This window comes from Crocodylus siamensis, chromosome 4, assembly GCF_052110815.1.
Source record: "Crocodylus siamensis isolate JL-2025a chromosome 4, ASM5211081v1, whole genome shotgun sequence".
Classification (NCBI taxonomy): domain Eukaryota; kingdom Metazoa; phylum Chordata; order Crocodylia; family Crocodylidae; genus Crocodylus; species Crocodylus siamensis.
This window is the reverse complement of record NC_143398.1, coordinates 223,719,491-223,744,668: the sequence shown is the minus strand read 5'-3', so window position 1 is coordinate 223,744,668 and position 25,178 is coordinate 223,719,491. Positions and strand designations below refer to the sequence as shown.

Here is a 25,178-nt window from a genome sequence, read left to right as displayed (position 1 = left end):
AGTGCAGTCAACTTTTGAATCACAAAGCACCCACTTGGATTTTCTTAGCACATGTTTAATATTTACATAAACACAAAGAGAAGATTCCACGGAGATAGAGGTTGTCTCACCACCTTCCAAAGCAGCTCCCTCACCAGTTTCCAGACCACTTTCTTCTGCAGCTGCAACAATGATTCATCTCTCTGTTCCCATGAACATCTAGCCAGTAAGAATGCAGCAGGCACCTGGTGTTCTAAATAATCCATGAGCAGTGGGCTTGGTAATCATTAACTCTTTATTTACTACATCAAAATAAAAATATCTAAAAGCAAATGGGACCCCAGGGGAAAACGGCTGAGGCTGCCTAGTTTGAAAGTGGATGGGACAAAACAGTTGAAAATACAATGAAAGGAAAAAATAGCTCTGATATAGCAGAATGGATAAGACTAAATCACTTATCACTTTTCTTGCCTTTTTTTTTCTGCTCAGCCCATCTATTTAAAATTCTGAGAGGACCTAAAAAGGATGTGTAAGTGCAGGGAGCATTAAAAAGTGTCTTTGTGGGAAACTACATGTTTTTTCACAGGACATTGAATAGTCAAGGCAACACAGGTCAGGACGTCTGGATGAAAGGATAGATAATTAAGGCTAGGATCACATTCTGTACCAGTGCACATGATTCATGCCGCAGAGACTTGGCAGCTTTAGATTATGTTGAGAGATGTGCACCTCCTCGCTGTAACTCATGGTGCTTCACAGGAGGTGCCATGAGTTACAGAATCCCCCCAACCCAACAGATGTTTGCTGTTGAGTCCAGGATGTTGGGGGAATTGAGCTCCAGTTTGGAGTGCCTGTGTGTCAGCAACTGCTCTTCCTTAGCACTGGCCCTCCCCGCTCCCAGGTCCACTGCTGTTTTCAGAATGGGAGGGGAGAAGGGATAGGAGGGAGGTCTATCTGGGGTTTTCCCAACCTGTGCTGAAAAGTGGGGCAGGCAGGTTGGAGGTGGTGGTGGGGAGCTATAATCCACCTGCCCCACCCTCCGGCACAGATTACGCAAACCTCAGATGGAGCTCCCACCCCTCCCATTCTGAAGTCAGCACCAGGGGTGCGGCTGGGCTGTAACAGCCCAGCCCCTCTCCCAGCATGTGCTGATACATTAATGAAGGTGCTCCACTTTGGAATGCGTTCATCTGAATCCTCATGTAATGAGGGTTCACACTGTTGTGTGATCAGGCACTTTTAAAGTGCTCTATAGCCATGCTCTTTCAAGGGGATGATCATGTGACAAATGTAACTTCTATATGTGCCCATTGTGTCCCTTGCACTGATTTCCATCCTATGCAAAGTCTTTTAGGGGTGATGATGGAGTGACTGGTGGGGTGTACACGCCAAAATATAGTTATGTATGCAAAGGGACAGTTTGTCAAACTATGTCATAGAATCACAGAAAGTTAAGGTTGGAAGGGACCTCAGAAGGTCATCTAGTCCAACCCCTCACTCAAAGCAGGACCATCTCAAATTAGATCATCCAAGCCAAAGCTTTGTCTAGCCAGGTTTTGAAAACCTCCAAGGATGGAGCTTCCACCACCTTCCTGGGTAACCTGTTCCAGTGTTTTATTATCCTCCTAGTGAGAAAATTTTTCCTAATATCTAACCTAAACTTCCTTTGCTGCAACTTGAGACTGTTGCTCCTTATTCTGTCATCTGCCACCACTAAGAACATCCTCTTTCAAGCCCCCCTTCGGCTGCTATCTCTCAGTCTCCTCTCAGTATCCTCTCAGTCTCCTCTTCTCTAGACTAAATAAGCCCAGTTCCCTCATCCTCTCCTCATAAGTCAAGTGCCCCAGCCCCTTCACCATTTTCATTTCTCTTTGCTGGACTCTCTCCAATTTGTTCACATCCTTTCTTTGGGGAAGGGGGGGCGGGCAAAACTGAACACAGTACTCCAGATGTGGCCTTATCGGTGCTGAATAGAGGGGGAGAATCACTTTCCTTGACTTACTGGCAACACACCTACCAATGCAGCCCAGTATGCTGTTAGCCTTCTTGGCAACAAGGGCACACTGCTGGCTGATATTCAGCTTATTGTCCACTGTAACCCCTAGGAACCCTTTTCTGCAGAGCTGCTGCCCAGCCAGTCAGCCCCCAACCTGTACCAGTGCATGGCATTGTTCCATCCTAAGTGCAGGACTTTGCACTTGTCTTTGTTGAAACTCATGAGAATCCTTTTGGCCCATTCCTTCAATTTGTCTTGGTCACTCTGAATTCTAGCCCTACCCTCCAGTGTATCTACTACACCCCCAGTTTGGTGTAATCTGCAAACTTGCTGAGGGTGCATTCTATGCCATCTTCCAGGTCATTGATGAAGACATTAAACAAAACTGGCCCCAGGACTGACCCCTGGGGCACTCCATTAGGTACCAGCTGCCAACTAGACATCAAACCATTGATTACTACTCTCTGACCCTGATGCTGCAGCCAGTTTTCTGTCTACCTTATAGTCCGTTCATCCAACCCATACTTCCTTAGCTTGACTGCAAAAATGTTGTGGGAATCTGTATTAAAAGCCTTGCTAAAATCAAAGTATACCACATCCACTGGTCTCCCCACATCCACAGAGCCAGTCATTTTATCACAGAAGGCAATCAGATTGGTTACACATGACTTGCCCTTGGTGAATCCATGCTGACTATTCCTAATCACCTGTTCCCCCCGCCAAGTACTTAGAAATGGACTCCTTGAGGATCTGCTCCAAGATATTCCCAGGAACTGAAGTGAGGCTGACTTGTCTGTAGATCCCTATATCCTCCTCCTTCCCCTGTAGGCACTATGTTTGCCCCTTTCCAATCATCCAGGACCTCTCCTGACTGCCATGAGTTTTGAAAGATGATTCTCAATAGCTCTACAATCACATCAGCCAGCTCCCTTAGCACCCTTGGGTGCATCCCATCCAGCCACATCTACAGGATCTCTCCATGAATCACAAGGGTTCCTCAAATTTAGAAGCACCATGGAATGTCCATTTTTGTTTTTTTGAACAGACTGATCAGGAGCCTTTGAACTGACTCTTGTGAAATTTCCTGAGTCCTTTCTTTTCCATTTCCTGGACACTTAGCAGGAGAGAGAGACCTTTAAACTCCATAGTAAAGTAGGTGGTTAGAAATGGAAACTACAATGAAGCTCCTTTTGACCATTATGTGAAAAAGGAAATGGAGAAGATAGGAGGGACTTGTTCATTCTGAAAAGCACCACTGTAGCCCCACACTTGTGCAACATGCTTTACATCTCTGACTCACACAACCTCCCTCATTCCACATGCAGCATTTGTCAATCTCTTGATTTTTCCCAGGAGAGTTCGTACAAGAAGTGTGTCTGAAGGAGCTTTATTGTGTAAAACACCAGAAAAAAACACCTTATATATCCTGGAGAGCAGGGTCGGACTCTAAGAGTATGACATGAATCAAATTTGCAAAGCACATAGGTGTTTGCATATTTAGAACATCATTCAGACTTCAGTGAAACATATACAACTTGTTGCAGGCAGTAAATATAAGTCAGGACAGAATGACTATTCATGCAAGAAATGCACAGCTCCTAGGTGAAGACAGTCTGCTGCAGTGTGGCCTTTATGCTGACTAATCCATGGGATTCTGGAGGCAAAGGGATTCGCTAAGAAACAGGGAATCTGGACAGTATCCACTTAAAGTGGCAAAACAAGAAATGATGAGTTAGTGAAAAATTGAGAACAATCTGGCAGCACTGTTCTCTCTTCTCCTCTTGCAGCCTTCCTAATGTGTGAAGAAGAGGTGGACTTGTCAGGCTTTCAAAATGCAGAATGCTGAAAAGGTCAGAATAGTATAGTATGACAGAACATGTAAGTCATTATAATTCTAATGTCCCATCTATAATGAGAATGAGAACTAAAGCAAATTATTGTGAACCACTGTAAAACCTGGGAAAACATGTTAGTTATACTGAAACCAAAGTTCTCATCATCTGTTTTAATGACAAATATATTCTGTGCGCTTCTTCACAAATATGCTGTATAGCTCAGAAGCGTCTGAAATAAAAAGATTTGTGGCAATTACCATGGTAACTATTCATTTTTTCCCAATTGCATAAAGAAAACACGTATTATTGCAAGATTGGGAGAAAGTGTAGCTAACCGGAGACCTTAGGGAGTTCTCTCTCCTGCATACTTTAGATTTAGGGGTTGTCAAAAGTGTCACTAATTTCTAGAATCTGAGGACATGTCAGTATAGTCCTCCCCCCACCCCCGCATTTCTCCCGAAAACAATCCTACAGAGGACTACAGTGAAACACAGCATTACTACTCTGCATACACTACAGCCTGAAAAAAGTAATGTAGCCACCAGTAGAGTTGCTCTACATACAGGTGAACAAATTCAGCTGAAACAGAGACCACATGCTAAGCAGTGAATGCATTTATCAGACTATTGTGAGCAAAGGAAATAAGCCATGCTTCACAAGGCCTTTACCTACCATGGTCCAAGGGGATATAGACATGCCCTGACTTTACTATGAAGCTGTGGGTAAGGGTAAGCTGTGGAAACCTGGACCTATTGAACTTATAGAGCAATGGTTTTTCATGACTTGTAGATGTCCATTTGCACTTTTGTACTGCATAGTTATGCTGCCATCAATGTCTAGCTCATCCAAAAAGTCAAAGGTCCACCTGGTTTGTATGATTAAGACAAGTTCTTGGAGGCAGAGGCACACAAAGTAGTGATGTCGTTAACATCGTGTCCATCCATCTTTGATTTCCAGCCAAAATGACCACACATTCATTTATTGCTTGGTTAGGAAATAGCTTTCTTCATGAGGCCTATATATGGCTTAAACTCACACCTCTTCATCTGTAGCGACACATCCTGGCTGTACTGCTGCTGTGCCTCCAGTCATACTTTGTGTGTTTTATTATAGGTGATCCATTTGTTGACCACATGTTTACTCTGATATAATGGGATTAGACCTCACAGTGGTTTTATAAGTCAAGGAAAAGAAACTTCATCTATGTCTAAGAGATTGCAAAATTCTCAATATGGATTGCCATTCAGCAGCAGACCCAACTGAGAAGAACAAGCATCTTGGGGTAACGTTTTTCCACAATAGGTAAGCTACAGTTTATTTAGAATTCATATTTGGAATTAAGTCTATGTGCCATCTTCTATGGGAAGTTTGATATTTGGAATTATGCCCCCCAGTGCATGGCTGCAGCTGTCATAATAACAATCATCATATCATATTTGCCACATAGGCAAGTTGCTAGAAACACAACCCCTTTCTTTTTCAAAAGTATTTATATAGTTTTAAAATCTAGCAAGCATAAAATGGAGGCTGGCACCAGGGACTGATCAGAAACAGGACTTGTTCAACCCTGGCCCGAATTTCTCAATTCTTCTGTATGAGAAATGAATGGCAGGATAGGGATAGATGGTGATGAACCTTGAAAGTATGGAAAAGTAGTTCATGTTGATACAGAGCTCCAGTGTAGGGAAGTAAAGATAGGCATGTCCTGGTCAAAGCAACAGCCTGGAATAATTATCTGTACAATGGCACTCTGGTTGGATATATCAGGAGGTAGTTTGCATTTGTGAAGACAAGAGAAACAATATTTCCTGGACAGAGGAAAGAGGGAACAATAGATCCTGGACAGTTCCTACAGTATTTCAGTACTGTCCCTTTTCAGTGGAGGAATGCCTCAATACTTCAGATCTGACCCATTTGAAACCCTGCTATTCAATAGTACTGATTCAAACTGGCTTTTAATCTAAAGTTTGGGAACATTTGGGTTTGGGATTGTTTCTTGCTCATCTCTAATCTCCTAAATGAAGAAGTGTACATCCTTAAATGTTACTTCTGTAATCAGTTTTACTTTAAAAGTTCAGCACATGTGTAAGTGATTGTAGGATTTGGGCCTTCATGATGAACTCTTTTCCTTCCTGATTAATAAGGTGATTGTGGTACACACAATTAGCAATAAGCATGCAATGTTCTGCTTATGACACTAATATGATTGCATGTTATTATGTTAAGTAGATACAAAACAGTGCAAAATATACTAATCAATGTATATAAAAGTCATCTTTCCAATCATACTTCACATGGCAGCTGCAGATGTAGATTATCCTGGTTTATGCCCCATTTCAAAGGGAGAAGCCCAATCAGATGGAATTCAATCCTTTGTTATCTTGAAAAAAAGTTTTAATAGGTTCAGTGAAGTCAGATTGGGCCTAGGTACCAGCAATACAAAAGACTCTTTAGATCTTTTCTCTGTGGCAAGCCCAGGAGCTCACACTCCACACACCAGATCCCGGGTATGAGGCAATGAAGTCACCTTAGACATACTCCATCCTTTGTCTCAGGTATGCTCATTGGCAGTCTTTTTGAAGGCTGCTGAAAGGTGATTTTATTGCTGCATTTCTGGGATTTTTCTATGTGAAGTAGGAAGCTACTGGGCCTGTCACAAAGTGGTGTAGATAAGCGTAGAATTGTGGTGAAATTCACAGTATTGGTTAACTCAAAAAGCCATAGACAATCCCTGCCCTTGTGAATAGTCACAGATAGCTGAACCCCTACTTAGGATCCTAACTAAGGATGCAGATAACTCAGATGTTGTCCTGTTTTCAGTTCAATGGGCTTAAGAAAAAAATACTGAGTTGAAAATTCTGATGTGCTAAGCACTCATTTTACGATTATGAAGGTTTATTTTTATCTATATATGTTTGGCTAAATACACTTTCAGGATGACAAATTGTCAAAGTAGCAGTATATCAGATGTCACGTAAAATGGGAAAGGGCAAATTAGGGTACACCTTTTTTAGCTGGTCTCCCCTCCCCCCCAGCAAAACAGCAAAGAGAAGAAATGCAGGCCCCAACTTCTGAATTCTGATTTTAGTGAAGCCTCATAGGGGAGATTAAATATTCTTCCTAAAAGGAAAAAACAATATGGTGCAGCAATTATTCTGTTATTTTGCAAAATGTCAAGCTCCATGTGATCCATTTAATTTCTATGAGTGTTCCAAATGGTAGATGCTTTTTTAATTAAGCAATACCCTGTGTAGCAAATATAGATTCATATACCCCTAAAACAGCAATCATAGACATAACATAAAGAGACCTGCAGTTCAAAATCCTATTCCATCAGATATTTAGGGTTAAAACTATTTAATTTGTGTGTATTTATATCTATCTATTGAATCTTCTCATCCATATTTACTCAGTCTGATCTATGAAAATGATGACTTTTTTCCATCGTTGTCTATGAGATCCTCAGATAGTGATGGATCTGTGCTACACGTTTGCCTCCCAGAGCTGAGAAAAGGTCACTTGCAGTTCACTCGTGTCTTAAAACTTGAGAGAAGTTGCTTCTTACTATTAAAGTTGCGTATGCAAGCAGAGACGTAAAAACATTATTACACCCATGTGTCAGAAATGTGCCAAATGAGTGTTCTTGGAATTCCCCCCCCAATATCTGATTTTTTAAAACCATAAAAGATTTTAAAATTAAGAGTTTTAAAACAAAACTATAGCTAATCCGCCCAGCAGAGGAGAGAGTGTGGTTATGAGTGTCTTTTTTTTCTTATCAGCAAGAATGTGGACTTTCTGTTTGTCATCTTGTAGACCTACCTATAACAGTCAAAAGGTGAAATGCCTGCATATTAAGCCATAATCCATCATTGTACACACACTAATTACTTTCTGTCCTCCCCTTCCCTTGTCATCATGGTCCAAAGCAGGTTTTTTTGAGACTGAGTACATTCATCTGAGCTGTTAGCTGCTACGCTCCACCGCATCCTTGTATGATCTACCTCATCTCAGTCCCCTAGAGGAAATTTGTGCATGCATACTGTATGTGAACTTTAGATAAATAAATAAACACGAGAAACGGCTTCCAGATAATTGAAAGCGAGAGAAGGAGGGAGCAAAAAGAAAACAATTTCTCAGGGGACAAGCAGGCTGAGGTGGCAGGTATGATTAAAATCCACATGATTTATGAGTAGGTGCATTACTAACATGACAGCCCTTTAGTGTTTGTTTGTTTTGGTGCATTTGACAATAAAGTTTTTTTTGCCCCCCATTTCTTTCTTTCTCGTTTTTTCCCCCTCTCCTTGCTGCAGTTTTTGCTCAGGAGTTAGCCACTCAGGAATTCCTAGTGCCTGACTGAGCAGTAATTTAGCAAGCTCTCTTGTGCTCTTTTCCTGTCAACATTAACATGTCAATTCATTTTAATAGTCTGGGCATGCTCAGTGGGCATGCATTTTCTCAGTAGGTATCCCAGGAGCCCACCCTGTGGTGCAGAAATGTGTTATAGCTTGTCTCAGGCCAGAGAGACTTCAGCAGGTTTATTTTCATTATGGCCAAGAGTATTTGTTAAGACAAAGCATGAAACAAGGAAAAAAGAATACATAAAATCAAGACCTTGAAATATTAAATGGGTTATACATGTCTGATTGGTAATTTATGACTTGTGCATAGAATAGGTTAGAAAGCCTCTTTTAGCATGATATTATTACATGGCATAGTTTCAAAAAAAAAATGTGTGCTGTCACTTCCTCTGTTTTTTTGGAAATTAAATGATATCATGCCACATTGGGAATTATCTGTAATCATGATTAATAGTTGAAGTGGCTTTTATATTAAACCAGAATTTACTTGCCATCTTTCTTATTAAAGAGCCTTCAGATAGATTTGTATCTACTGTTTTGCCTCAAATATATAAAACAGGAGACTATATACTCCATAAGCCTAGTCTTTGATTATGATGTCAGGTTTCTAAGTTAAGAATTCAGCTGCATTTCACATGCTTTAAAATCTGCACATAGAACATCTAGCTTTAAAAGAAAGAAGAAAGGAGAAAAAAAAGAAAGAAAGAAGAAACCTTCTTAAACTACAGATACTCTTGGCACTTTGAATGACATCTTTCCAGATGCAGTTCAAATTAAACCAAGGTATTTTGATTGTGCAGTACCTCAGTGTAATGAAATATTAAAACACAATGAGCTGTCTTATCAACATTTTTGTAGTGTAAGTACTTCATCAGTCCAGCTGGACATAACTACAGCATCTAGCTGACCTCAAAAAGGTAAGATTGTCATTTGCGTTTCAAGGGCCCACTTTATTTAAAAATAAATAGACTCCTGTGATACGCTTTGCTTTTCTATGGTATACAGAGGTATTTAGCCTCATGAAAAGATGCACTGTACTAGAATTGTGTGGGAATACTCTAATATTTGGGGTTAATTACAGCAGAGTAGGTGGAGAATTATGCTTGGAATCTGAAGCTTGGCATGGGGATTCCCTTTCTGCTGACCATATAAGGAAGGAAATTATTTCTTCAAAAATGGAATCTACAAAGTACCTTTTAAAGGAAGAGCGACAGGCTGCATTTGACACTGGTAAAGAATCGAGTTCCCACAAGTATCTGGCACAAGAACATGCAACGTGACAAAGCATTATGACATAGTGCCCTAGAAAAACAACACGAAATGATGCTTTGAGAATGAACGATGCGGGTCTGCAAGTTATGCGGATTCTCTTTCTGCCCTAAGTAGGTGAGTAAACTGATAAAGAAAATAAAGATTCTCAGAAGGTATAGCTAATGAAGCACCAGCACATCTGTTCAATATGCAAGCGGTGTCATGGTTCATTGGAGGCAATATCTGGAGAATGATGTAAGAAAGCTAGTAGCTAGTGGACAACTTCTGCAGCAGAAGTAGCATATTTCAGAACAGTGTGCATGAACTAAAACTCTGGCTCGTCTGTGTGCCTCTTGATGACCAATGGAAGAGAACTAATTGAAGTAGGTAGTGAAGTGCCATACGTTATTTTCCTTGTCAGTGAGCTGATCGGTGACAGTGTCATAATGAAACGGGTAAGTTTGTATGTATACCACTACCATCTCTTGGATCGAATTCTTCAACTGTGGATTATACGCCCTCAGCTGCCAGTGATGTTTCTCTCATCACTCCAGTGGTTAGACGCTGTGCTTTCAGAGGTGTTTGAGTCCTCTTGGGACCATGAATTTCTGAGTGATCATGGCTTGAAGTACATTAAAGTTCTTTAATGTCCACAACTTATATACTACATTGTGTCCAGCTTCCCTATTGCTTTTGTGGGGCTAAATAAGCCCTTTTACAAATCACTTTTCTGTCTGTTTGTTGGTGCCTTGTCAAGATGAGTTTATGTAAAAGATTCTTTGTATTATGGTGGATATGGCAAATACTGTACCTCCATCAGTAGATGGCTTAGCAACAAGAATTTGTGCTTTCTAACCCCCACAAGACAAAAATGTAAAGCTAAGGCCACCAGATTAACTTAATGAACCAATATAACCAGGGGTTAGATCATTTCATGCTGCATACCTAGTTTAGTGTAGATTCATGTTGCTAATTTTCACTCAATGGGAAAGGCCTCTGTAAAACACAAATCTGTGTTTCACCCACCCTTACATAACTGTAAAGGCAGCCTAAATTCTCTGTTACTTCCTTCAGCATGGAAATGTTATGGGCACAGATAATGAGTCATGTGTCCCAGACCATAGAAACATATGCTATAGGCCCAAGCATAACTGGTTTGGAAATAGGGCTTGATCTATGATTCACATTGGGCTCTGGAATAAAAATATAACAGGCATAATGATCTCTCTCTCCCTCTGATTCCTGAGAGGGAAAACCCCCCAAGAACATCCCATCTAAAAGCATCCACCAGGTGGGCCCTGAACAGCATTGGCAAAAGACATTAGCACTGCAAAAGACCAAAACCAAGGTAGCAGAAGGGGAGGGAGTGAGTCTCTGGACAAATGGCAGGTAGAAAAGAGGAACCAGGAAACAGTGTTGGAAGGAAAGGGGTAAGCAGCCCAGCAGGAATGTTTGCATCCTCAAACATCAGTCAGGGATTAGGAGAGGTTAGATCTGGAAGGCATGCCCACCCCCTGTCTCTGTAGTCACTTCCCTTCACCCATGTCACTTTGCTTTTCTACCTGAGCAGCACAAACCTAGTTCTCGGACACCTGACACGTTACCAGATGCAATACAAACATATATATATATATATATATAATGTACAGTTAGCAACCTGTGAATAGGATATAATGATGCCTGTCACACACAGGAACATGATTAATTATTCTTTGCAAAGGGCTTGGGGATCCTTAGATCTAAAGTGATATAAAAATGCAAAGTGTCATTATTATATCTAAAAACATACACTCACTATCTTAAAGAACATTTACTGATCCACACTACATAATTATGCAACAATTTATATTAAGTATATTACAAACACTTTACAAAGATACTTTTTCATGTTAGAAACTTGTCTCTTTTGAGGCCTTGTCTGCACATAGGGGCTTGCAGTGAAGCAGTGGTTAGCAGGTGCTGCTGATAATGAATCTCAGACATGTATAATTGATTCCACTAAAGCATGGCCTGTGTTTTCTTTTTTGAGCGGTTATCCTCATTGTGATATTTATATGGATGCTGATATACCAGAGAGAAGAGTTTATGAATGTGGATCCAAAGTCTTTACTGAAGCCTAAAAAAGTTGTTGCAAGGTTCATTTCAATTTGGTATAAAAATATATGTAGTAAAAGTTCTTCTCCTTAAGAATTAAGGAGAACAAACAAGAAGTTTATTTCAGGAGGGGTATAATTTAGCTAAACAAACTGAATTAAAAGTCCACATTATGAAGCAGGCCTCCTGTATTAGTATATGGCCTTTAATATTTCAAATAAGCAGTGGAATTCACGTGTAATGCTGTTTTATATAATTCAGAAATGGTATCTATCATAGGAAGTTTCTTCCAATCTGAGAAACACAGCACATGAATGTTCTATAGTCATAGATATATATATGTCAATATATAAGACACAGTCATTCACTGATGTTTTATGTGCTGTAAATAGGAAAATTGTAATTTTGTCAGGATTTCTTTCTTTTCTTTTTTTAAATCTTTGGACTTTCCAAAATTACACTGAATGTCCTTTTGACTTGTAATAAGACAAGTTTGCAAATATTCGTGTTCTGACTCATTAAGGCATTATATAGTCTAAATTCATAGATTGTGGAATAATGACAATACCATCTTTGTGAATCTTTTTAAATATAAATGAAATATGAGTTTTCTTCCAAGGTACAAAATGTCATTAAGGGCTCAGGTGGTTAAAATCAACATGAAAAATACATGCTGCATTTTCCCCCCTTAAATGCAATAATGTAATCAGATTTCAAGTCATCTTACCTACTTCACTTACAGCTTTATGGAGATTAATTAGTTTTTAGCCCCCAGTCACATGATCTTTTCTGACTGCCATTTAGCTACATTTGCTATCTGACTTGAACCTGTAAGCTGTCTTGGGCCCCAGAGGACAGATTAAATTTTAGTATTGGTTGCCTTCTTTCTTTGATTTAAAGGTAGATAGTTATAGTCATAGTTCAATTATTCTTTGTTGCTAATTAGCCATGTGTTGTCAGTGTTTCTTTGGAAAAGGTGTATATTTGAAGAAGGGGAACAAAAATAGTTTAAAAAATTGGGACATAACTTCTTTGATTATTATTGTTTTTTTTTTAATTAGCGAAGGCTTCTTTTTAGTTCTCAGGTGAATAGCCATCAATCTACTTTTAATTTATGTTTACACAAACTATTGTATATTTGTACCAAAATCAAGGCACATAATCAAAAAAAAGGAAAAGTTCAGGAAATGCAAGTTTCTTTCTTTTTCTGTCCCACAGAGAAGAGGGTCTGCACTACACTATGATCTGAATGAATTGCAAGAATATTTTAAATAAAATTCTTTCTGCCACCTTTGCTGCATCCATTAGACATAGGAAATGTAAAATGGATAGCAACAAACAGGAGACAAAATCTTGCTTGTTTCAATTGTCCTCTTACCTTCATTTGGGCTATTCTTCTGAATAAGATAAACAGGATTTGGCCCTGATAAGGGTTGAATTTACTAGGTTTGGTTAAACAAAGCAGGTAAATAAGAAAGGAGTGTATGTTGCCAGAGTACTTAATAAGATGTAGTGAGAAGTTTGAATGGATTTTGATACCTTCACGTAACTGAACTAAATAATTAGGCCAGAAGCTTACTTCTTGCTTAGGTGAGAACTAAGACTGGGTTCCGATCGTGAAATTTTTAACTTGCATGATGAGAAACTATCAGAGTCAAAAACCAGTGAGCTATCCAGGCACCAATATGGACACTATGCACAACTGCCTCATTTCCATTTGTTCCATGGAATTTCTATCGTTTACAGCAAATATTCATCATGGTTAAATAGGACTCTGTTCAGCAATATTAAGAGAAACTGTAGAGTTTCCTGGCTCTGGCCATGAAGGCTCCACAGGATTTTCACTGCTCAGGTGTTGCAGAATCTAATCCTTATTCAGGAACCAAAATTATCTACTTTCCTTGCCTGCAGAGCTTGGAATCCTGCCTTTGGCAGTAGCCCCAGACTCATGCAGAAGATGAAGACATCCCTCCATGCCTATATATGGAAAGAGGCCAACATGGATGCCATCAGAAGGAATCAGCTGAGCATATGCTGAGAAAATTGTGGCATCCATACTGTACATGGGGAAGGGCTGACTGAACACACCAGTTTGTGGAAGCTTATGGCCCTGAAAAGGAAACATAGGTTTGCTGTAAATGTCATTCAGGGATGTACTAACTGTTATTTCCTGGCTCTGGATCATGATGCTTTCAACACATTCTGTTCATCTACCTCTGTTGCCTGCTGACTGGCTATGGGCAAAGTAATCTTTCTCCTGTGTTCTTACCTTTACCTACTAAGTAAATCAAAGGTAAAAGAATGAAAGAATGAAAATGCCTTTGTGATGGGGTACTGATGGGACAAAGGGGAGTTTTTGCTACATACCTTCCTGTAGCTACCCCCAGGTTAGGACAAGTACATAACTTCAGTGTATGGGCTCCATTACTTAGACTCTTTTATGACTGAACTAGTCCCCCGGTACCATTTTGCCATGGCATTTCATTTACACAGACTGCTTTCAGGTTTAGTGCCTACAGTGTGTTTGCTACACTGTGTAGTCTTAAAATGTTTCCCTAAGTACCTTCAGAAATATGACTTGTCTATTTGTCTGAGTTCCTTCAAAGATATTTTGTCTCCCTCCCTCCACTCTCCAAGTATTTTATTTTGGAACGCAAGTCTCAACACTGTTGTCTTTCTGTGGAAAAGATGACACTTGGAGCATTATTCCCTCTTACCAACCCAAACTCCATCTTTGATTGTTACCTGTGACTCCCCTACCATCTCTGTTGTGCAAAGGCGCTTATGAAGGGAAACAAACAGTTATAGACCTGTCATTTTTGGATGTTGAAAACAAGGTTCCAAGTCAGGAGTGTAGACTCTGAGCTTTTGTTTCAAGGATAAAGGGGATATGTTACCTCTGTTCCAGCTCACAGCTGTATAATGTCCCAATGAAAAGCAAGTTTCTGTGTTTAGTGAATAAGGTCATTGTTTCTGGGATAATGAGACTCCATTCCCTTTTGGCTCTCTTTGAAAGACCACAGCACTGGCTAAGAAACAGTTCCCTGAGTTGTCCAAGTGTCTTCCAAATACAGTGATGACAACCATGCTTTCACAGCTATCATTAAATGGCATGCAAGTGATTTTGTGCATCATGTTCTATCAACTCATGATAAACAAGCAACCAACTAAAATAACCCGACCGCTTTGCCACAATGTTATCATGTTTTATGTACTAAATGGTTCATCTGTACCTACAAGTCATAAAACAAAACAAAATTAAATAAGAATATAGTTTTACATCTGCAAACAAAAATACAGGAAAAATAATGATTGCAAACTGGTACCAATGTGATAACGATAATGCATAGATTTCACTATCAGGGTAAACAGTAGGGCTATGTGAAACTTCGGTCCCTGATTCGATTCAGCGGAAATTTGGCCCAATCTGGTGGCCAAATCTCTGAATCTGAATCAAATCAGAGGACCCTTTAATCTCTCCGAATTGAATCGGAACCTTATGAATCAATTCGGAGAGATTCGGAAAGATTCGGACACACACACACAGAGCTTTAAATGAGTTTTCTACATACCTCAAGGAAGCAGGTGGCTCATGAACACTGCAATGGTGGAGCACATGGAGCATCCCACAGAAGCATGGGGGGCTCCCCAGCATGCTTGGCAGCAGACCAGGAAGTGGACCAGAAGCACTTCCAGTCCACTTCCAGGTCTGCTGGGGAGCATGCTGGGGGCCTCCCCTGCAGCCTTCCCATATCAGTGACTAGTGCCTCCTGAGTGTGGGGAGGCACCTGGGGTCCCCTCATGGTTGATCGCTGAGCCAGGGGGCGGTGCGGAGTTTCGCCCTGCACACTCCCCGGTGGACCGGAAGTACATCTGGTCCATTTCTGGGTTTACCAACAAGCACATGGAGGCCCCCCCCCAACACTTCTGTGGCACACTCTATCTGTCCCAGGATTGTAGCATTCACAAGGCATGCTGGTACCTCCTGGTATGTAGAATTTTTTTTTTAAAACTGTGTCTATTCTCTGAATCAACATCGAATCTTCAGATTCAGGTTCAACTGAATTGAATCAGGGACAGTGATCCACATCAATTAATCGAATCACTGTCCTTGATTTGGGCCAAATCCGAATCTGAATCGAATAGGGCCCACTTCGCACACCCCTAGTAAATAGGGGTTTCATTAGCGACTAGGGAGTTGTTTATGGGACAAAATTAGGCACCTAAACCCATGTTTGGCACTTCTAGAAGAGCCTAATTTGCTGATGTCATGAGCACTCTCAGCCCCAACTGAAGTTGGTAACCTTTGAAAATCAAACACCTCATTTAGGTGCTTAAATAAGAATTTAAAGGGTTAGGTTTAGGCACTTGACTTAATTGCTGACAGATCAGAGTCTGTATGATTTAAAATACAAAGCAACAATAAAATACACAGTAGATAATGGTAATGATTATCATGTTTCATTTTAGATATATCCTATATCCTATAATAGCAGCTCTTCAGGCTTGTAAGAGAAGGATTACATTATACCTATAGAAAGGTTGCAATACCAACTCAGGCAGCAATTTGCAGAAAGAATGGGATAAAGTAAGAGTTTCTTTCTGTGTGAGTCCACTGCTTGGTTGTGTACAGTAAAGGAACTAGGCAAAACTATAGCCATATTTATTTGCATGGGAGAGCCTAAGAACAGAAAGCTTTGTTTGTTGCTTTTCTCCAAATATAACAGGACCTATTTCTGTGGCTTTATCTACAATTGGAAGGTACTTTGCACCTCCCAGGAGAGAATGATCATGTGATAGAATCTGGTCACCACAATACATTTAAAAATAATGGCTTAATTTTTAGGAAGTGACAGGTGATTTCAGAGGCTCTGATTCTGAGTGCCCAATTTGAGACATCACATATGTTTTGGGGAGCCGGATACTTGACGCTTCATGAAAAACAGACCCCTTCATGGTATCACTAACTGACATGTCAGATATCACTAGTGATTTTTGAAAATTATGTCACTAAACATTTACCAGTAATGATTTTGAAAATTTTAGAAAGAATCACCTAGAACTGGAGTAGAATTTAAAACACCTAGTTGTCAGGAATAAAAACAGACTGTTGTGAGGGAAGTCAAAAAATCAAGGACAATTTCAGCCACAGAAGTCTGCCTTAGATCATATTCTAAATGTCACCAGGTTGCCTTTAGCCCTGTCATCCCATGTTTAACATCAAGAAACAAAAAGACCATCCATATACCACAGAAGAATATGCAAAGAAGCTTATTCCATTAACAACCTTTAACTCCATTAACTTCTGGATGCAGAAAGCAAGCGTGATAGTCATACTCACTAAAGACTTCAGCTAGGAACTATTGTTCTTGAGGAGTGTATCATTTGATATGTTTTATCTACTAATACAGTCAAGCTAAAGATCTAGGCATTGATAGTGGACCCAGTTCACTAATATTTATTCCAGTAAATCCAATCTATAATACAGTGTCAGCCCTGAACCAATGCAGGAAACAGTAGTATTTATGATTATTAGTACAATATTGAATCATCCTGAACCAATTACTGATCCAATTACTGTGTCATTATTATCTTCTGAATAGGGCTTGATTTGTCTGTGATAAATATGATGCAATTAAACTACCTTTTTACATAATAAAACACTGCAGGTGTTTATTCTTAAGGGTTTACGGATACCAACAACCAATAGATTTAATTAAAAAAAATCCTTGAAATAAATGCGAATTTCATTAATTTGTTCTAGCATTAGTGTACATTTAAAGTCTATCTCACTGAACATCTCTCTCTATATTATTCCTTAAAAGCTGCGCCAAGTGACCAAACAGAATGACTCTAGCTCCTTAATATCTCAGTAACTAATGAGATTTCTTTAAAGCATATGTAATTGGCCTGTCATATTCTAACTTAACTGGGGAGGCAAAAAAGTTCTGTAGGAAATATCTACTGTTAAATTAATGTTATATTTATTGGGGTGGGGGGAGGGATGGATGCTGTTATTAACAAACACATTATAAATATTACAATCAGATTTTCTTCTGAGTATATTCAGGACCTTTTTTTTGGTTTTGGCACTAGAGTCACAAAAGTAATATTGACTTAAAGCTAGTTTGGAATTGTTAAGACAGACTACAGTGTGCTTTCCCCAGTAGGGAAAAAATACATTAATGTAAAAATGTAACTGGTATAGTTTTTTTCTCTACATATAAATATAAATGGATGTGATTCAACAGACTCAAGTCCTAGCAAAGTAAATGAATGAATCTGACATCCCCTAGAAAGTCATTTTATTGCACTGTCCCCCATGTATATGGCTCACTTTTCAGCATACAGCTTTCACGATGAGTGAAAGGCCAGGATTTCAGTCATATATGATGATGATGATACTGTTCTCTCCATCCTCCCATCCATTCTATTTTTTGGTGTGTTCACTAATCATGTTTTCTCTTTAATTCCATTTACACTTCTCAGGGTAATGAACATGGCTGCATGTGTTTTTGCAGCACCTGAATGATGGGCCCAGATGCTGAAAGGAATCTCTGTGTGTTATTTTACTATAAATATTAACTTAAAAAGGTTCATGATTCTGAATTATCTGGATTAGTCAGCTGTTCAGTCCAGGTAAATGTGGTGGGGATAACAGAGATAGCAGATGGAGTTTCCTGTTAAAGATGTAACCTGCCTAAGAGCAAGACAGTCATAAAGACATTGTGATTCCTCAGGAGATTCAGGTTATTGCCAAGGAATAAAGGAAGTGGGAAGCAGTTGGTGCTGTACATGAACAAGGGCTCAAATGTCACATTAGAATTTAAGCTCCTCTTTGCCATATTGGATTCACCTTACCTGGGTGATGCTCATGGCTTCATGTTTGGTAGCACTGTCTTATTTTGAAGTCAGCAGGACTTCATGTTGCCATAAGATTCTAAACTGGGGCATGGATGTTCAGCCAGTTTAGTTATTGTGTCTCAATGATGCCTGATCATTATACCGTTATATACTGTTCCACTTACTTCAGTTACATACATTATAACCAGTACTTGGGAAAAACGAGGATGTTGGTGAAGCAAAGTGACTTTGGTTTCTTATTTAATGTTAAAGCATCAAAAAGAATGGTCCTTAATGACATTCTTCAGTCCTTTCCAAGCTGATTAGGCCAGAAAATGCTGATGGTGAGATCAGGGAAACAGCAAAGGTCTAGTGTAAATCAGTATAGTGCTATGCTTTGAATGACATCAGATGTAGATTTGGGTTGTCCTATTGGTCAGTAGACGAAGAAACTGAAACAGACTGAAAGGGAGACCTCATCAATTATGAACAAATATATTTAAATTGGAGGGGCATGAAAATGTCAATCTATTGCCGAAGGTTCCTGCTCATTCTGTTACCTTTTTCAAAAGGTATCTGTCCCAGGACCTATCAAATTAAAAAAAATCAAAATCAGGAAAACACTTATATACCTACAGATGTTTTTATGAATTGGGGCCTATACTAGAACTCAACATTGATTTGTGGGATCTTTTTACTGAGAGATATTATGTACGTTGTATAGTAAAAATTAGTATAGTACAGCATGGCTTAAAGAAAGGGTATTAATGCAAAGATAATTGCACAGCTTGTAAAAATTTACTATGAACCAGAGAGTTTTATCATTTGTCACAAACAACTCCACATTGTAATAATGTAGACGGTATCGTTGCTATAAAAAAGTGATGGTGCAAATTGCAATTCTCTTTTGCTGAATGGTGTTAAAAAGGAGGGAGTTCCAATTTTTATTGCCAGAACTTCAATAACTGTGGATGTATATTTGCAGGGATCGATTGATAATTGGAAACACCTACCATCAATATCTCATTTTCTCTATATTTTTATAAAAGAGAGGAATCATCAACATGATTTTATAGTAGTAAAATTAAATAAAAGGAAAAATCTAATTCTGCTGTTCTATCTGTAACTTATAAAGGCAGTGATCTCATTTCTTGCTTGCATAAAGGAAAATTAATGATTAAAAAGAATATTTTCCATACTGCAGTGTAAAATTTAGTGTTATAACCATAGATATTTTATATAAATTAAGATTTTGTTTTAAAAAAATGAACTTGATACCAGACAATATTAAATTTAAACTAAGTGTTAAAATAAAAGCAATAACACTGAGAATAAATTAATGAACTACAATCAGCTATATTTACAATAAATGGTTTAGTAGGAAACACCTATTCTCTCCACTGATAAAATAAAACCTGCATCCTGCAAAACCTAAAATAAGTTAAATGAAGATGCTTTTAACAAGGTTATTACTTAAGCAGTGACAGGTTTACAGATTTTAGCACCATTGGGTTTTCACAGGAGCTACAGCAAGTGCTAAAATAACACACACCTTCAGGTTCATTAAATTCACCAGTGTGATGAAATAACTGATATTTTGCTATATTACTATAGTGCTTCAAAGAACTGACTATAAATAAGATACACTAACAACAACTGTTTGCAGTGCTAGAACAGTAAAATGAGTCTTCCAGGCTTATCTGCTAAGGAACATATAGTGTAATATACTTATATTTGGTAGATTTGATTCTGTTGGTGCCATGTATGTAGTAATTATTTATCATAGTTATGACCTATAAAATGTTTCTTCTGTCATTATAGCAGGAAAGGAACTTGTTAAAAGGTGCTTTAAAAGAAGGCTCAACAGATTCGCATCCCAAAATGTTTACTTTATCATCTGATGTTTATCGAAGCATTTCTGAAGAACAGTTTATGTAAAGAACTGATTTTGAAAAGGCATTTCAGACAATTTTAAATGCCACATTATACTCTGTTTTGGGAAGAACTAAAGCTGAAAAAAGCAGATTTCTAATAAATCAATAGAGTATGGCCTTTGGAGACCTAGTAGACATATGGACAGTAATAGAGTATCTCAGGTTGTTTCATGAATGATTCCATCTGGATGAGGGCTTGGTGTTATTCACAGCCTTCTTCTCCCCTAAAACACCTTCAATCTTATCCACAGCCTCTATCTCAAATGTCAGACCACCTGGGATATGCAGCTGTCAGGCTGAAAGGGGAGCTGCCTGGGACTGGCCATGGTCTGCTCATCAAGAAGATACTGTCACTGACAAGCAGGCAATGCTAGGTGCATGGGGGTGACAGGAGTATCAAGGGCAGGAAAAAGTGCATGACTTTAGTTTTCAAATGCTATGAGAAAAATAAAGAACTAAACTTGAACTGTTGTTTCCTGCAACACAGCTACATCTAAGAGGATATTAACTGCTGTGTTCAAACTATTTTGTATGTAAACATGCAAAAGTATTTCTTAATGGCTGAGTTGTGTCAGTGCAAGCATTTTTTTTACAAGGGACCCGATTCTCCTCTTTAACACAGCCATAAATCAGGAGTGACAGCACTGAAGTCAGTAGGATATAAAGCAGTGTAAATGAAGAAGAGAGACTTGAGCCCAAGATGTTACAATCTTGCCTGAATGTCGCACTGATATATCTCTCTCTTCGGGTGATTTGCAATTTTTCTCTCCATTGGCTTAAAGTAGTAAACTGTATGTCAGGAACATATGCAGTGTCTAAGTGCATTCATTTTGATTGCAAGATTTCTTTTCATGGCCTCTGTACAAAATTTTGTAGTTTATCATGTTGCAGTGGGGGAGGTGAAAGTAAAAGTTTGAAACTTATATCAGGTTTGTTCTTTTTAATCTGGAGGATAAGGACTGGGCAGGGATTTGTCCAAGATCTGTAAGAAAAGGATGCCACAAGCCTACAATAAAAGACATTCAAAAGGAGGGCTGGTCCTTTCATATTGCTTGCCTGCCTCTCTGTCACCATTCCATTAGTTGAATCCTCAGTCAGCTGTACAGTGGCTGCTACAGGAGGCCCAGCAGGAGTTAATTCTGCTTTGATTTTATTCTCTTAATCTGGTACCATCCCAGAAGAGGTTAACCTAGAAAGTTGCAGCAAGGAAGGCTGTTCCCTTGCTCTGCCCTTTCTCATTTTGCCTGTCTACCCAGAACAACACTGAGGAGAGCAGAACATTTTTAGTTTCACTTGTAGCAGAGATGGTACTTTGGCGTGGTGTTTCCCACCTGAAAATATTTGTGGTATAGTAAGGCCATTCATTTGCAAAAACAGAGGGGAAACTCTGAGCCATTGATTGTTGTTATGTGTTGAGAAGAACCCCTGGCTTCTTTGAACTCAGAAATCATGTGGTGCAAATCTCATACCAGTGGGATATAATGATACTTTGCACTTATGAAGTTTTTTACATAGAAATTAAGTGACTTACCTAAAGCCCTAAAACAAAAAATGAGGGAAAGTGGTTTGTAAACAAAGAAGCTACTTCCAAGTAATTTTTTAGGGAGACTATTGACTCTGCAACCCACTCTTTATTGGGAATACTGGATAGTGAGAGTGATTCTGGAGTCAGCTGTTTATATTGTTATATTGTCTGTCAGCAAATTATCTCGTGTCAAAGGAAAACTGATAAGAGGACATCCAAAAGGGACTAATCCAATTTACTTCTGTGTTTAGCTAAAAGAGAAACCACACACATTCAGGATGAGGTATGATCTGAAACCTGTTGCTAAGAATGGTGGAGATGACAACCGTCGTAACGCTTGAGGAATGTCTATGAAAATGGGAAGGAGCTTACTGAAGTGCTAGACCTGAAGAAAGGAAGTTGGAGGAAAAGGGAGAGAATGGCTCTTGCATGGCAGAAAGATTCCTGCATTTCCTCCAAGCAACAGTCCTAATCAAACCTTTTCCAGGAAGTCTTATGTATCCTTGATACTGAATTCTACTATCTGGGATTGGTAAACAAGCCATGTGAGGGATGGTTAGTAATTTTCTTCAGGTGTAACACCGAATGAGACTGCTGGGAGTCATGAAAAGAAATGGACAGCTAGAAAAGAATTGTTTTTCTTCTCTTTTCTATGTTACTAAATTTAGGGCCCTGTTACATGGTAATTTGGGGCAGTTCCTGGAGCTCTTAAACCCTATAGGTATAGGTGTTGAAATGCACATCAGTGCACAGAAAATAGTTTCTAAGATGACCAGTGTTTTATAAGAAATACAACAGACAGACATAGGAAAACCAGAGATACTCAACCGTTAGGAAAAGGCATGGAAGGAAAATCCTAGATTGTCCTCACGTTAACACATGAAACTGTTTTAAGTACTCATTATGGGCATTTATACACATACTTTTTTTGTCCTGCTATGCACCAGAGATCCGCTGCTTTGGAGCTGATGCGAACAGTGCTGTGTTGTGTGCAGTTGTATAGGTGTTGAAATGCACATCAGTGCACAGAAAATGGCAGCAGCGTGCTTTTGAACTAAAGCACCTTCTATATGTTTTAGTTCAGAAGTGCACCAGTGCCATTGTATCAGCGCTGACACTCATTTTCCCACTTATGCAACTGCTTTTCAAAGCGCCTAGTGCTGTGGCACTTACACGTGTAAAAATCCCCTATGTGGCTAAAAGTTACACCACTCCAGGGCAGGATTGTTTCTGATCCATGCATAGCAGCTTATGGATGTAGCCACTCCAGGCTAATTAATGCCCCAGGAGCAGTGGGGGGCAGGAGAGGGGGAACTGGGGAACCCCCAGGGAGCAAGGGGCAGGGAGGAAGCCCAGAATAGGAAGGGAAGGGTGAATCTTACCTTTCAGTCCTCCAGACCTCTTATGGTCTGAAGTGCGACTGCTCCAAACTTGAGTTGGCACTGACTGTCCTGAATATCTAAGCGGTTCACAGTGTAAGGTGTAACAAGGCCCTTAGGGAAGTCTCACTTGGGCCTTGAAAAGAATTCAGGTGACATATATGATCTTATTAGATTTGTTGTACCATCATTTCCTCTATAGAATAGTTTCTAAGATGACCAGTGTTTTATAAGAAATACAACAGACAGACATAGGAAAACCAGAGATACTCAACCGTTAGGAAAAGGCATGGAAGGAAAATCCTAATTCTTCCTTCACCATTTCGGTCAGACAGTGCGTGAACAGAGGCAGGACAATTTTGCTAAAGGAAAGGGCTGAAACTGGGGATCACAGGGGAGACCAAGGAAGAGACCTGAGTCAAAGGAAATAATGAAGGCAGGAACCTGTTGTTTTATTGAATCACTTATATTTTGGGACCTGGGATAGGTTTGAAAGGGTAAGTCTTAATTTGTTTGGAATTTTGTCTCTAGTTTGTGTTTTTATTAAATAGCTGTACATGAATGAACTCCTAAATTAATGTTCTGATGCTGTGAAAGTGATATGCATTATAAACCTTCATAACTTATTTTTAATAGAAATCATACCTCATTCAGAGAAATCCTGACAATTCTGTCATTATAATCAGGTTCTTTTACTGCACATATCACCTTGGCATTTTAGCACCTGTTTCATAACAGGTAAATCTTGAATCAAGTCATTAATTTTCCAATTTTGATTGTTGCCACTTTTGTTAGTAAATGATGATAGCAATACTTACTGTGCAGATGTTCAAAGAAAACAAGGAACCTGACACTGGGAAATAAGTAGAGTTAATTATTCAGGTATATTGAGGCAGAATAATTGAATTAGCTTGTTTATGCAAATTCTTTTTTATGTCTTGGTATAAAGAACTAATGTTAATCATATGTCATGGCAACTATTATTATTACATTGTGTCTTCCTATTTACAGGAGGCTGTCTTCAACAGTACTACCAAATTATTCATTGCTCTATCTTAGGAGGGATTCTCTATAATCAGTTTTGCTGTGACCATTACTGTTCTGAATAACTTTATCACACTCCAGATTATTTAACAAAGGAAAAAAACCCCACCTAATAAATCTTTTGATCTTCAGTAGTATGTAGTGCTATTCATCAGAGGAATACAAAATACTTTGCAAAGATTATTAAATATTGCTGTGAAAAAGGTATCATTATAACCATTTTGGATGCAAATACAGGGGATATATGATCTATATATCTAGTGTCTAATACCACACCAATCCCCATGGTATCTGTGTACCATACCCCCTTTTTTCAAGTGAATTCAAAATCTCTTGGGGCAGTGCAGGGCAGGGTTTTCTTTCTGAAGGCCATTTTTAAACCTGTGATTATGCTGGCCTACTAAAGAATGGAAATTCCCCTGCCCCATCTTCTAAGAAGTAGATTTTAAATATTATTCTCTAGGTGAGGAGTCCTATGCTCATTCTGGATCTCACCTGTTGGTGATGGATATGGCTCTTTCACACATATTGGATTCGTTCTTGAGGTTGATGGTTCCTTTATTCCATTCAGCTGTACCATAGCTGTTGTATAAGGGATGTTCATGCAGCATGCAAGTAATCCCTGAGGTGATCTGGACTAATCCCATGATGATGTGATATGATGTAAAGATTTTACTGACCTGAGATTGAAGAGTCAGCAACACAGAGAGACTTGATGCACAGTAGGTCATTGGATTAGAAGGCAGAAGTCTTACTTCCAGCTCTGTATTTGAGCCACTTGAAATTACTCTGTTCTTTCTCCTTCCCTTATCTTGTCATCTTTGTTTCTAATTGCCAAAATTTAAGCACATATGTAGTCCCCAGATAGACACACTGTGGGCAGAAACAACATATCTTACCTGTCTAACCTGGTTTGTATCAATAACTCTTCAGGCCTTGG

The 25,178-nt window shown here is 39.1% G+C and overlaps 1 long non-coding RNA gene across 1 annotated transcript; it reads left to right on the top strand.

Annotated features, from left to right (window-relative positions):
- The first annotated feature begins 4,935 nt into the window (after nucleotides 1-4,935).
- LOC149867614 (uncharacterized) lies at nucleotides 4,936-23,678 on the top strand. Its single transcript, XR_016441734.1, has 3 exons — nucleotides 4,936-5,112; nucleotides 22,067-22,312; nucleotides 23,530-23,678. It is a non-coding gene; the product is annotated as an uncharacterized LOC149867614 (long non-coding RNA).
- Nucleotides 23,679-25,178: the final 1,500 nt, after the last annotated feature.